This window comes from Suricata suricatta, chromosome 7 (assembly GCF_006229205.1).
Source record: "Suricata suricatta isolate VVHF042 chromosome 7, meerkat_22Aug2017_6uvM2_HiC, whole genome shotgun sequence".
In the NCBI taxonomy this organism is placed as follows: Eukaryota; Metazoa; Chordata; class Mammalia; order Carnivora; family Herpestidae; genus Suricata; species Suricata suricatta.
This window is the reverse complement of record NC_043706.1, coordinates 10,380,276-10,394,961: the sequence shown is the minus strand read 5'-3', so window position 1 is coordinate 10,394,961 and position 14,686 is coordinate 10,380,276. Positions and strand designations below refer to the sequence as shown.

The window sequence follows — 14,686 nt, the reverse complement described above, 5'->3', positions numbered from 1 at the left end:
TCTCTCTCTTCCTCTACCTCTCTCACTGGCTCATGCACTCTCTCTCTCTCTAAAATAAAAATAAAAATAGAAGTGCCTGGGTGGCTCAGTTAGTTAAACGTCTGACTTCAGCTCAGGTCATGATCTCATGGTTCCTGGGCTCAAGCCCCACATCAATCCCTGTGCTGACAGCTCAGAGCCTGGAGCCTGCTTCAGATTCTGTGTCTCCCTCTCTCTCTGCCTCTCCCCTGCTCATGCTGTCTCTTCTTCTCTCTCAGAAATAAAACATTAAAAAAATAAAAATAACAATAAAAATAATAGAACAGAATAAAATAACAAAATAATTGAAAACCATTAAGTATTCTGCCATTATGATAGCATTAAAAATAAAACAGGAATAAATTTAGAATATTTATGTGCAAAACCACATAATGAAAAGTTCAAAAAATGCTGAATGATGGTTAGTCCTAAACAGAGAAATGTATGGGATGTCACCAGGCAATGAAAATGTAAGCCAAATGTGATATCACCACACACACACTAGAAAGGCTAAAATTAGAAAGATAAGTACTGTCAAGTGCTGGGGAGTAGGAAGAGCAAATGGAGTTTTTGTATTTTAGTTGTGAAAATGTAAAACTTCACAACTGCTTTTGAAAAGTTGGGCAATTTCTTTTAAACTTAACCATATACCATATCACCTGGTAATTCTACTCCTAAGTATTAACTCAAAAGATATTAACATATGTGTCTACACTATGAATGTTCAGAGCAGTTTTATTCATAATAACCTAAAGGTAGATCTAACTCCATATTCATCAACAGATAAATGCTAAACATATTTTATCTTGTTTATAGTACATGATATTTCATCACACACATAAAATTTGTGTGTGATAAAAACAGACTATTGACAAACAATAAAATTAATTTAATAAAAATTAATAAAAACATTCCCAGTCACATGGATAATTCTAAAAACAGAGCAAAAACAATACCAACCATAAATGCAAAGTGAAATAATTCAGACACAGATGCTGTTCATAGAAAATTCTAGAATAGACAGCAAACTTACGATGCAGCTTTGTTTAATGTCAGGTTAATTTACTGGGAAAGGGTCACAAAGGAAGTTTGGGGGGTGATGGAAGTGTTTTTTATTTTGATCAGGTTTGATTACTTGGACATATGTATTTGTTGAAACATGTATACACTTAAAATGGGAGCATTTTATTATCTATGCATTTTGCTCCAATAAACTTGAGTTACTAACATGTGCAGCTTATTGTGGAGTCAGTGGGTGGCCTGCGGCTTGATAGAGAATTGACAGATGCCCACATGATGTGTCTGTTGATGGTTTGCCTTAACTTGAATTTAAATAAATTAATTTTTAAAAAAGATCAAATATGGAATTTCCTCAATAATGACTTTGTCATAATTTCTATGCCTCTTATAAAGGGGAGTTAAAAAATATGTTCAAATCTGTGATTTCTATACACCAGAAAATTACTAACTACCCATAAAATAAATCACTACATCTATAGAAAAAAAAAAAAAAAGAGGAACAGGACTGAACTGATTGGTGATTTTCTCTATTCTCTTACTCAATTTCACTGTGCTGGCTTTTCAGAAATAATTGAATGATATTATGAGGTTAAAGATGAAATTGTTCCTACAAGGACTAATTCCAGTTGTGTCTGTAATTTTGGAAAATTTTTGAAATGCTTATAAATGCTTGGGAAGTTACCCCCATTTTTAGAATATGCTATTAATAGAAAGACACATTCAAAGGACGCTCTGTTATAAAACTATGGGTGAGCCCACATTTTCCTACTGGGACTCCACCACTTATTGTTGGTCATATAGTTTCAAGTTAAGGCAGAACAATGCTTCTGGCTTTTGGAACCAGATCTATTAAAAACATGAAACTTAAAGATTGCTCTTGGGAACAGTTTTCTGTATTCCCAAAAGAATACGTTCTTGTTCTTTTAAATATTTTAAACATTAGTAGTCAGCAGCAAAAGCAACATTGGCACTCATGTTTTTTTTCAGTTGTGAATGTGTTTAATGTAGAGATAAACAGGTTGAGTCTGACTTTAGCTCATTAGTCCTCCAAGGAGAATGATGCAGACATAGCTTATGAAGGACAGTGAAGAGGTGGGGTGTCATTTGGTCCAGCCCCTCTTGTTTACCATTTAACCCGTTCCAGGCAAATATCCGCCTCCCCTTGCTCCATGGAAAGTTGCATAGGCCACCAATGGTCTCCCTGTTTCTAGTGCAGTGGGCGCTGCTCAGTCTCCTCTTGTGAATGAAGTCTTCTGTGCAGCTGACATTGGCCCCTTTCTGAAACATTCTTCTCTGGAATCCCACCACATTCTCCTAGTTTCCTCTCATCTCCATGCCTTCTCTTGTTTAGTCTCCTTTGTGGGTTGTCTTTCTCTACTCAACTTCTGGATATAAGAGTGTTTAATGCTTCTCCTTAGCAGAGAATATAATGTAATCCCAGGCTTCTAGGTGTAACGAATATGTTAACGGATAGCATGTGTATGTCTCTATTCCAAAAGAACCCAGATATGTATATCCAACTGTTAGTGATTTAAGTCCACATGGATACATAGTAGCCAGTTCCTGCTTAATGTGCCTAAAATGTCATTCTTCTAGTCACCTTTCCATGACCTAATCTCCTCCTAAGAAGAGATTTTCCCATATCAGGAAATTACATCACCACGGACTTGATTGATTAAGCCCACATCCCATGTGTGATTTCTAACTACCTTTTTCTTACATCTTATGTGGAAAATTGTATATGGTACACTTTTTCCAAAAACATGAGAAAAACAAAATTCCCAAATTGGGGTACCTCCACAGGTACTTTAGAATTACATTTTTAGGATTGGTTTCAAAAAGGAGCCTCATTCTGTGCCTATAAAGAAATCTATCAAAATCCATCCAAAAAAAATGATTTTAATGCCATTGTAAATTCCTTGTGAGAGTTTCGCAGCCTCTCTTGATAGTCTATTAATACAGTAAATGTCCCCAACTCTCCCTCCCTGCTTTTTAAGTCTTCTCTGCTTACATTCCAGACCTTTCAGAGAAGACCTTAAACTACTTTACACAAGCCCGTGATGTCTCAGCTCAGTCCACAATTGCCTCCTCTGGTTGTATGTCCTCCATTTACAGGAGACAGCGTGTTAAGCACTTCCTGTCAGCTATTTTAATTCCAAGAAATTAATGCATTTATTTTAATTTTCACAACAGTTTAGAAAGATAGGCATTATCTTTCCTGTTTTCCGGAAGGCAAAATAGAGGCTTATAAATGTTACATAAATAATCCAAGGTCATTTCACTAAGAACTGGTATCAAATGATGTCAAAATAAGTGCTTTCTCCAGGACCCTGTGATATATATACTCTGTCTCACAACTCTGTGTGTGTGTGTGTGTGTGTGTGTGTGTGTATAAAATCTCAAAACTCAAGCAACTATTAGTCACTAGAAAATCCCTTTCAGTCGATCAGTGTTTGGTGTTGGTGTAACAGTGACAGGGACATAACATCTTAGTAACTGTGAGATTAGTAGAAGATTCTAGAGCTGCCCAGTCCAAAACTGCAACCAGTAGCCACAAGTGGCTATTTAATTTTTAACTTAAATATAACAGAATAAAGTTAACTGAAATTTAAATTTCACTCCTTCAATCATACTTACATTTAAGTATTTGTTTATTCTTAAATGTTTATTTTTGAGAGAGAGAGAGAGAGAGAGAAAGCCAGTGGGGAAGGAGCAGACAGAGGGAGACAGAGGATCTGAGTGGACTCTACACTGACAGCAAGCACAGAGCCTAATGTGGGGCTTGAACTCATGAGCCATGAGATCATGACCTGAACTAAAGTCAGACACTTAACCAACTGAACCACCCAGAATCCTCTAAGTACTTAAGTGCTCAATAGCCATATGTGACTAGTGGCTACTGTATTGAATGTTCCCATCACCACAGAATGATCTATTGGCCAGTGCTGTTAAAGAGGATTCATGGCTTGTGTGTTTCACAAATTATTTGAAAAGCATGGGAAAATTAGTACAGATGCTGGACAACAGGGACATTGTTAATGGCAAAGGAGACGGAGGCAGGATATGAGTTTAAGAAAGTTGGAAGTGAAAGGTTGATTTAGATACACAAGTTATTCCAGAGTTCCAAAAAGATAGGCCTGAACTGAAAAAGACACTATGGAACAAAGCAAAATAGTGTCCAGTTGCAAACTGAGTCGGTGATACCTTTTTGCAATACCTTCAGTCATCTTTATAATGGGTTAAGTAATTTTAGTTGAACTTGATAAGATTGATGGATAACATAATACTATAGTCAGAATTTAAAAGTAAAAGTGTGAGCAACAGGGGCATTTAATAACAACTCTAAATTAATTCAGACAAGGACAGCATTCTAAGGTTCTATTAGAACCACTTTCTTACATCATAAATGGGTGTGGGGTTCAGGACAGAAAGCTCCCATGTCATGGGATTAACTGCCCAAATCAGAGCTGCATCCTCAGCAGTTAGTGTCTCTTCAATAGAAGCATCTGCATCAGCTGCTTTGAGCTGGGGCCCAGTGAGGTCTCCATGGAGGCTGGCTCGGCGTTGGTAGTCAAGGAGAGAATCAGGAAAAGTATCATCCTAGAGGAGTAGCTAGTGAATGGAAGAGTCAGTCTCTGAGGCACAGATGTGTCCCTAGCATTGGCCACAGGCATCACAGCAAATGGACTCTTCCATGGAGCTGAAGGTGGTAGAAACAAAGCAATAGGTAACTCTCAGACTTAATTACAAAGAGGTTCCACTCTATTGGAACCATTGTTAATGGATTCCTACAAGGAGAGGTAGCTAGAATTATGAGCTTTAATCCCTTAAATCAACATAACCCCTATTTCTTGCTCCAACTCTGATATCTTCCCCTTTTCAGAGTCAAAATTAGGTGGAGGATTCCATGCCTAGACAATTCTGACCCTGGTTAATGTTAGTCACAGACTGAGAAACTCAAGACCTGTGGACCAGTGAGTGAGACTTTTTTCCATTACCTTTTCCTGGTCATGTATTTACCATGTTACCAATAAAAACAAACAACAAATAGATCTAGCAAATCTCAAGTATAAAATTGTGGCTAGAGGAAATGGATCTTCTTCCAATGGATTTTCATACAAATCTCATACCCCTCTTAGGGATTATGATTCCTTTGGAGCAATACTTTTCTAGATTGGTAGTTTAATAGTTTTATTCTTAATTAGTCTAAAACGTAGACATATAAAATTATATAGAAATTATATAGAAATGTGCATTTCAAATGAAACCCAAGAATTTAGCATGATTTCTTCCATATACTGAAACATAATGAGAAAGCTCTCATTCATTGAGAAATTTACTCTATTATGCTGTACTGTTCAGAGTGAGGACCAAGTGTTGTCAAGAGAAGATCAAATGTTTAGGAAATACAGTGTGAGATGTTTATCACAAATTTTCATCCAGAACCATTAAAATATATATTTAGCTTTTTAATTATATGAAGTTTTGAACATATAGCGAAGTAAAAAAATCAGATACTGTATGTACCTACAACTCCGCTTCAAAATGATCACATGTACCCAATCTTTTTTCGTCAGTAGCCCTTCCTTCTGTACCTCTACCCCTTGCTCTCTTCTCTGATGCAAATCTCAGAAATTATATTTCATCAGAATGTATCTTTAAGAATAAGGACAATTTTTTTAAACATCATGAGTTTCTAGTTGTGACTACAGAAAATATAGGAAAGTGTATTAATGGATGCCACATGGGTATCATCGGCAAATTTCCAAAGATTGCAAACACTACTGGATAAATACTCATTTTTTTAAACAAATAACTTGCAAAGGATAAAACAGAATTAGTGATAACCTATAAATTAAGAGAAACGAAGACACACATAGATTCTAACTAACAATTAGGAGACAGTTGATATTTGATCCTATTAAGTGATATTAAAGAATTACTGTTTTCTATTTTGTTCTTTCCTTTCTCTTTGTGTCTTTAAGTAAGATAATGGCTTTGTGAATCTGGGAAGAATTTTTTTTGATAGTCTATCATAAAAAAAATGTAAGTCTTTCCTATCTGGAAACTTCAATAACCCAGAATGATTCATAACTCCACAGTTCTGAGTTACTCCCTTCTTCCTGGGACAATTTTTATTTTTTGAATAACAAAAAGAAAATGTCACAAAAGTGAAATAAAATAAGCAAATCTTTAATTCAAAGGTAAACCCAGGGACTCTAGGTTCCTTCTGTTTTGAGGGGGAAAGAGCCGTTATCTTTTTCAGAAGTGAATACCAGCAAGGAGGCCATTATTCTCTAAGCCCTTTTTCTTTTCTTTTCTCTTCTTTTACAAATATATCTACAAAAAGGCCCCTGAGTTTGGCAGAACTTCTCAGCTTTTGTGCTTCTTGCCTCGTTAAAAGCCCAGGGACCCATTATTTTAGAAAACCGGTTCATACCCTCTCCTCTGTCCTACGTGGGTGACGTAGGCCATTGGAAAAGGCACAGAGGAGATTCCTTAGGCTCCCCGCCCCAACTTTTCACATCATGCCATATATTTAAATAACAGGCTGAGATGGGGAGTGATGAGTCTCTCAAGGAAATAAATACGGTGCACTCATTAGAAGGCTCATTAAGAATAAAGTGCAGGAAGGGGGCTCTGAGAACAGACTCTTGTTCTGGTATTTATTAGGACAAAGCACTCTTTTTAATGGGGCACCTGAAATGCTCTCTGCTGCAATCATTATTAGGCATTAGTGCTTTTACTAACTTCTTGGGATCAGCTTTGCCCTTCTCTCTGCCTTGGTAAACAGATGACAACAGCGCCCTTGTGTTCCAGGGTCCCGTGGAGAATTTGTTCTCGCTGTTTCTGTCTTTACTCAGGAGTCCTGTGCTTCCACTCTGTGAGGGGACTGAAAATTGGACCTTCCTGGCAAGGGATTTTCAATTGAAGGATATAAGCACGATTATTGCTTGCCTCCTGTCCTGAATCCCTCTTCCCTTCCTCTGTTTCATGTACAACTCTCCTACCCTCTTTTGCTCCTTTCCCTTTGGGTAAAAGTTGCCAAACTTTTTCTTTAAAGGGTCAGATAATACATATTGCAAATATTTTAGGCATTGTGACCCATTAGATCTCCCTTGCGACTCTAGTAGTGCAAAAGCAGCTGTATACTGTACATGAATGAATGGGTGTGGCTGCGTTCAATAAAACTTTATTTATAAAAACATATCTGGTGGACCGGACTTGGTCCACAGGCTGCAGCTTGCTGACCTCTGTTCTAGCAATCTAAAAAGGAAGTTGCTATGGGGTGCCTGGTTGGCTTAGTCAGTTAAGCATCTGATTTTAGGTCAGGTCATGATCTCACCGTTCAAAGGTTTGAACCCTGCCTGGGGCTCTGTGCTGACAGCTCAGAGCCTGGAGTCTGCTTTGATTTTGCGTCTCCCTCTCCTCTGCGCCTCCCCTGTTCAGACTCTGTCTCTCTCTCTCTGTCTCTCTCTCTCTCTCTTTCTCTCTCTCTCTCTCTCAAGAATAAACATATAAAAAATTAAAAATCTACAAATAAAAAGGAAGTGCCCATTGCACATATAAGATGAAAGTAGGCATATTGTATTCCCAAACAGTTTTAACTTCATTTATTCAAAAGCTCATCATATTTTACTAACCTACTAATTTGTTAATACCAATGTGCCAGACTCTGTGATGGGTACAGGGGATATGGAAGCATAAAAAAACCACAGAGCTCATAGTCTTGTGAGTGGTTGGACAGAGGGGCAAATGACTACAACATGATATGTTTGGTGCTATCATGGACACCTGGGCATTTGAGACCATAGGGCAAGGGGATGTAAGAGTGCCTCTTGAGCTTTTGAGTATCGCTGCAGGTATAGTGTATGTGCAGGTTTTCTGGAAAGGAGACCACAGGGAGGGGAGGAAAGAATAGTTAGAAATAAAGGAGCCTGGGCACGTGGGGAAGTCTCATGCTCTATACTAGTGTTAAGATTTTATTTTGTAGGACATGGGAGCCACTGAATGGTTGATAGCACAGGAATGTTCAGATTACCTGCTAACTCACAAGGAGCCATCAGTCCTGAGGCTTTGACTTTTCTCTTGAGAAGCTGTCAAAAATAAGCAAACGTTCCCAAAACTAGATTCTAGTGCGAGATTCTAGAAAACCCAGAGGGCAATTTACAGGAGGCTAACTATTCTTCCTGTTAACTTTGCATCTGCACTCCCTGGGCCCACCATCTTGGTAGGGGTGCTAAGTATTTGCCACAGAAAGAAAGGAAGCTCTCTTGGTTCAGGGGCAAGGGGAGGAGAATCACTGGGGCTAATAATTCTGAGGTCTATAATCAAGAGCTTCTTCTGATTATGATTTGAGGGCTTCTGAGGAATCCCTTTTATACAACTGGAGATTTTATTCCTTTACGTTGAATATTGCCCTCTCTGGGCAAGGTATTTTTAAAATGCACATCCTCCCAGGAAGAGTGATACACTATGTCAGTCATAACCTAGGTCAGATGAGAATACGGATCTGATAGGGACTCAGGAGAACAGAGACCTCTGAGACAGTGGGCGGAGGCTGTTAAAATAAGGGCAGGACTACAGGAGTGGGTCGTAGAGGGCAAAGGACAAGGATGAACTTCACCTCCCTCTCAGTATCACCCAGAGCAGCGTGAAACAGTCAGGTAGATGAGGGCAGGGCACAAAATAGCAACTGATTAATAAACATGGGGAGGAGAAGTGTGTCTTTTTCAGACCCGGTGGAGATTTTCCTGCCTAACATGTCTAGAGACAATTTGTAAAGCTGTCTGGGAGTGTTCAGTTTGTGCAAGGCAGACACAGAAAGGGGAGGGAGACAATTAGGAGGCTAAAGATGCTTCAGACTGGGGATGGGCTGCAAGTGACAACAGAATGAGCCCTTCCCCCGCCCCCCTTCTGGCAGCTTGTATTCTCCCAACAAGCTCCTGCTTGCTGCTTTGTCTTCTGAATGCAAAAGGAAAGTGCCTGGGTGAATAAACAAGAGCCCTCTTTCTCAAGGAGAGACAGTGCCCAGTGTCTTTGGGCTTGTTGTATTTTCGCATGCAATGCCCACTGATTTGAAGCTGGTGAGAGATGGGAGGGCACAGTGTGTAGGTGACGACAAAGCGGCCACTCTGGGACCACAGAATGGAACTCCTCAGGCGTTGTCCTACTTTTGGGGTGGTCATGTGAACCGAAGAAAGGCTTCTGAAGCTGATTCCTGCCTGGATAAGGCAAAAAACAAAAACAAAAAACCAAAAAATCCCACAACACACACACACACACACACACACACACACACACACACACAAAACCCTTTCAGGCTTTCTTGCTGGACTTCTGCATTAAATATTTAACTATGTTTATTCCAGACCTACACTGTGTGAAGTTTCTGATCAGGTGCCCAGGAGGTTCAGAGGCAACTGAGTGAATGATTACAACACGAGATGGGTGCATGCGGGGGACAGAGAAGTTATTATCTGAATATAAAGGAAGGAAATAGAATGGCCTCCAATCCTCAGCTCTGGAAGCAACCCAAGAGACTGTAAAAGTTTTAAAGAGTTTATAAGGTAACCCAGTGGGGCCACTGAGTGATTTGGGGATAATCTGAGCAGCCCTCATTGGAATTCACAATAAGGATTGGAATACCACAATAAGGTATTGGAATACCATAATAAGGTAAAGGACTATGAAAACTAGAGAAACAGCTGCACAACTTGCCTGGCCCAGTGCAAGATAAAAATGCAGAACCCTTGATCAAAAATCAGGAGAGAATGTGCTCCCTTCCTTTGTACTAGATACTAAAATATGGAACATGTTTCTTTCTTCCATGTTCTCTCTCTTGACCTGTCTTTGTTTCAATGCCATGTTCTGGGGCCCAGGGATACCGGGTGGGTGAGTGCACTCCTCACAGACACCCAGGGTCCTGCCCTGTGACAGCGCATGTGAAAACATGGCCCTCTGGCAGCCAGGTGCCTGGTCCAACCAGACAGACATCAGACTGCCGCACGCTGCTCCAGCTCGGTCTCATGGGCCAGCCACTATGTGGACCATGTGGATCATGTGGACCATGTGGACCATGTGGACAGGTGACCCTCAGCAGATTAACTGCAACTGCAATGTCTGGACATACTAAGTACCTGGATGGGGTTGAGTGAGAGGTTGGGTGAGTACCAGGAGGGGAGAGCTGGGTGGGACTACAGGTGTCAGGAAATGGGGGTGGCAGTGGTCACTGGGCAGAGGTCCCTGGGCACCAAGAGGCAGGAGAGTAAGTGGGTGGTAGGGAATCTGTTTCCTGTAAGCAGCATGAGGAGGGACTCTCCATGAACCGAGGCTTCGAGCTCTTGGCAGAGAAGCTGGACTGTCCTCTTCAGAGGGAAGCACAAAAATAGGACAATGGAAAGAAATTGAAAAGAAAAGAACTCTCCATACCGTCAAATTCCAAAGGGCTATCACTTGGGCCTCTCTTGCTGACACAATGGCCAAGAGGAATCAGAAACCTGAAGTTAGGAAGGCTCAAAGAGGGGCGCCTGGGGGGCTCAGTCGGTTGAGTGACCGGCTTTGGCTCAGGTCATGATCTCACGGTTCGTGGGTTCAAGCCCTGCATCGGGCTCTGTGCTGACGGCTAGCTCAGAGCCTGGAGCCTGCTTCAGATTCTGTATCTCCGACTCTCTCTGACCCTCCCCTGCTCGTGCTCTCTCTCTGTCTCTCAAAAATAAATTTAAAAAATCATTAAAAAAAATTAAAAAGGAAGGCTCATAGAGAACAAGACATCAGGGCTGCCAAGGAAGCAAAAAAAAAAAAAAAAAGCCTAAGCAAGCAGCTAAAGAACTAGCAATGCCTGTTGCTAAGCGTCTCATGAAGGTAGCACCTAAGCAAAAGATTGTGAAGCCTGGGAAGGTGTCTTGCACCTTGAGTTGGTGGAAAATGCCTACTTAGCAGGTAATATTTTTAAATAAATATCTGACTATAACAAGAACAACAACAACAAAACTTGTCCAATGGAGCATGTTCCACTGTCCCGCTGGGCTTTGGTTACAAAACACCAATTTAAAGTGCATCTGGGTGGCTCAGTCGGTTGGATGTCCGACGTTGGCTCAGGTCATGATCTCACTGTTTGTGAGTTAGACCCTGGCATCAGGCTCTGCGCTGACAGCTCAGAGCCTGGAGCCTGCTTTGGATTTGGTGTCTCCCTCTGTCTCTGTCCCTCCCTTACTCATGTGTGCATGCTCTCTCTCTCTTTCAAAAGTAAGTAAATATTAAACAAAACCCACAAATTGAAAATTAATATTAAGAATTTCAAGATGATGACTGCAGAATATTACGGACCAAGTGTGGACCCTTCTGAGTGGGGGGCTCTAGGTGACTACCCTGGTGTCCCCTAGGAAGCTGATTGAGATCCATTCCATCTTACCGAGCTCAGTCTGGCAAAGAGATTAGTTGAAGAGGGTGGTATTTGCAAGGAATCTATGAAGAAAGGCATTAAGAAAATAAGCATGGTCCGAATTTCTTAGCACCATTTGGGGACAGCGAGGCTGATGTTCCGGACACTAAAGGGATGGGATGAGTCATGGGCAGGGGTGCTTCATTCTCTTTCACCAAGACCTGGGTGGGGAGGTCCTCGTTTCTTTGCAGGGCTTTGCTCTGATTACGCACACATTTTAGAAAAAACTGCTAAATATCCCTAAATATCCATTCTCCTCTTCTTGCACAGTATTTTTGGCTGTGCACATGGTCATCTGGAATCAAGGTGACAGTTTCTCAGCTGTTGTCCATGCAGCCCCATGGGACTGTGGGAGTAAGCAGTAGTCATCAGGATATGAGTGGGAATTTTCATGTCACAGTGTCTGGGCACATTCCTTAAAGCAAAGCTGCACATGCTGTTTGTGTCGTCTTCTCCCTTTCCTCTGCCATGCTGCCTTGGTCACGGAGACCAGAAATCTCTTGGGCCAGGAAAATGCGGGCCACATGTAGGCATAATGAGGTGATACGCTAAAAGAGCTGGGATCCCCAGACTTCATGGGGCGGATCTTCTGGTCCAGCTTGAACTAGGTATCTTGTGACTATATACCTTTTATGGGGGGGAGAAAATAAATCATCTTGCATAATCTCCATATTAAATTACTCATGGTCAAATCTAATCCTAAATAATATACCGAGCAAATCCACTTGGCCTTGGACATACTCTGGATGAGAGATAGGACTACCACATTCCTGAGAAAGTATACCTATTGTCATTTAACAAGTTAGCATTCAGGTTCACCTTATATGAATTTTTCTAGTCTGAATTAGCACCTCTGAGTCAATCAACTTGGACAAAATGTCATTTTTAGGTCTGAAAAGCAGAAGCCTACGTCATAGGTCTCCATGAACTCACAATAGTGTCTTAATCCTGTGAAATTAAGCTATGTGGTTAGCTAGCACCTTGTTCTCCTGACAGATATGGGTACATGTGGCTACAATGGACACAATATAGCCCAAATGGTCTGAAAATGTAGGGCAGGGAGACACCATTGCAACTGGTTCTTTTTTTTATGTTTATTTATTTGTGTGTGTGTGTGTGTGTGTGTGTGTGAGAGAGAGAGAGAGAGAGAGAGAGAGAGAGAGAGAGGGAGGGAGTGTGCGAGTGAATGAGCATGAGCAGGGCAGGGGCAGAGAGTGAGTGAGACACAGAATCCGAAGCAGGCTCCTGGCTCTGAGCTGTCAGCACAGAGCCCAATGTGGGGCTTGAACTTAAGAACCATGAAATCATGACTTGAGCTGAAGTTGGATGACTAAGCCACCCCAGTGTCCCACAAATGGCTCTTTTGAAGGCAAAATTCTGAGAACCAGAATTTGGTAAAAAGTTTAAAACTTCTGTACAGTGGTATCCCAATGAGCAAAGGGAGCAAAGGTAGATTTTTATTAGACCAATATTTACCCAATACCTACTATGTGCTGTGCTCTGTTCTAGAGGCTTGGGGGGGGCATCAGTGAGCAAAACAAGTATCTTTGACCCCATAGAGGTTATAGGCTACAGGGAAGAAACAGTGTGATGTATAATTAACAAAAGTAATATGTATAGGTGATAAGGACTATGTGAATAAAAAAAAAAGAAAGGAAAAGAGTAGGAGAAAGTGGAGTAGGTGAGGACCCTGAGTCTCTCCACTCTCCAGCACATACCCCACACCCCCCAGCTGCTTTGAGTACTGGCTGCACCCTTCTCATGAGCACTGTCCGCAGCATGTGCAGCTGCCCTGCCCAGACACAGCCAGAAGGTTATGCAACCTGAAAGGCTGGATCTAGCGCACAGTGGAGGGAGCTGAGGTAGGAGAAGGGCAAGTCCATCCCTCACAACTGGCAGGAACGGACAGTACGAAGAAATGCACGCCAGTTGGGAGCAGCGGTTCTGACTGTGTCAGTGATTTCTACCTAAGAAGGAGCAAGACCTCCAGCTGAGAGGGACTGGAGAATGGCATATAGGAGATAGTCTGAAACCATCCAGCTAGAAACTGGCCAGGTGGATGGACCAGGGTGTATCCTGTGCTTGTGTGTCCACATCACTGCTCAGCGCAGTTCACAGTCACGAATTTCCACTGGGACCCATGGATGTGGTCAGCCATGAGGACATCAGTGTGGCTGGGCAGAGATGTCATTTTGCCACATGAGCAAGATGCAGTGAGCGTGGATAAGGGAATCAAAGGTGTGCGCAAGGAAGTGATGATGGTAATGGGCTAAGGAACTTAAATGGATTAAGGAAGAAAATGAAGATAGCAAGGAGGAGTGGATAAAGGGAATAGGAAAATCAGTTAATAAAAAGGGGGTGACTAGCAAAACTGTGGAGGAGACAGTGAAAAGATCTGTGGTTGCCAAGGATCTGGGGTGACAGAGGAAGGGGTTAATGGGAGAAACATGGGATTTGGGGGCCAGTAAAACTATTCTGTATTACTCGGTAATGGTGGATAAATAACATTATATAATTGTCAAAACTCATAGAGTGTTTATCCCCGAAAGTGAACCTTAATGCAAACTATTGATTTTAGTGAGTGATAATGCGTGACTACTGGCTCATCAGTTATAACAAATGCACCACAAGAATGCAGGATGTTACTAATAACGAAAACTGAGGTAGCGGTGTATGAGGGGCTATATAGGAACTCTCTGTAATTCTCACTGACGTTTATCTCTAAACCTAAAACTGCTAAAAATAAAGCTATTAATATTTTTTTATTTTTATTTTTTTTTAAATTGTGATTTTTTAAATTTTTTCCATAATATTTTATTGTCAAATTGTTTTCCATACAACACCCAGTACTCTTCCCCATAAGTGCCCTCCACCATCACCACCACCTCTTTTCCCCCCTCCTCCTTCCCCTTCAACTCTCAGTTCATTTTCAGCATTCAATAGTCTCTCAGATTTTACATCCCTCTCTCTCCCCAACTCTCTCTCTCCCTTCTCTGCTCCCCCGTGTTCTCCATTAGGTCTCTCCTGTTTTCCTGTTAGACCTATGAGTGCAAACATATGGTTTCTGTCCTTCTCTGCCTGGCTTACTTCACTCAGCATGACACCCTCAAGGTCCATCCACTTTCCTACGAAGGGCCATATGTCATTCCCTCTCATTGCCATGTAGTACTCCATCGTGAATATATACCACATCTTCTTGATCCA

General features: G+C 41.3%; 1 long non-coding RNA gene across 1 annotated transcript in view; it reads left to right on the top strand.

Moving 5' to 3' along the window:
- The window catches only part of LOC115296323, a 152,119-nt gene that overhangs the window by 118,742 nt on the left and 18,691 nt on the right, over window positions 1-14,686 (top strand). The gene's annotated exons all lie outside the window — the stretch shown is intronic.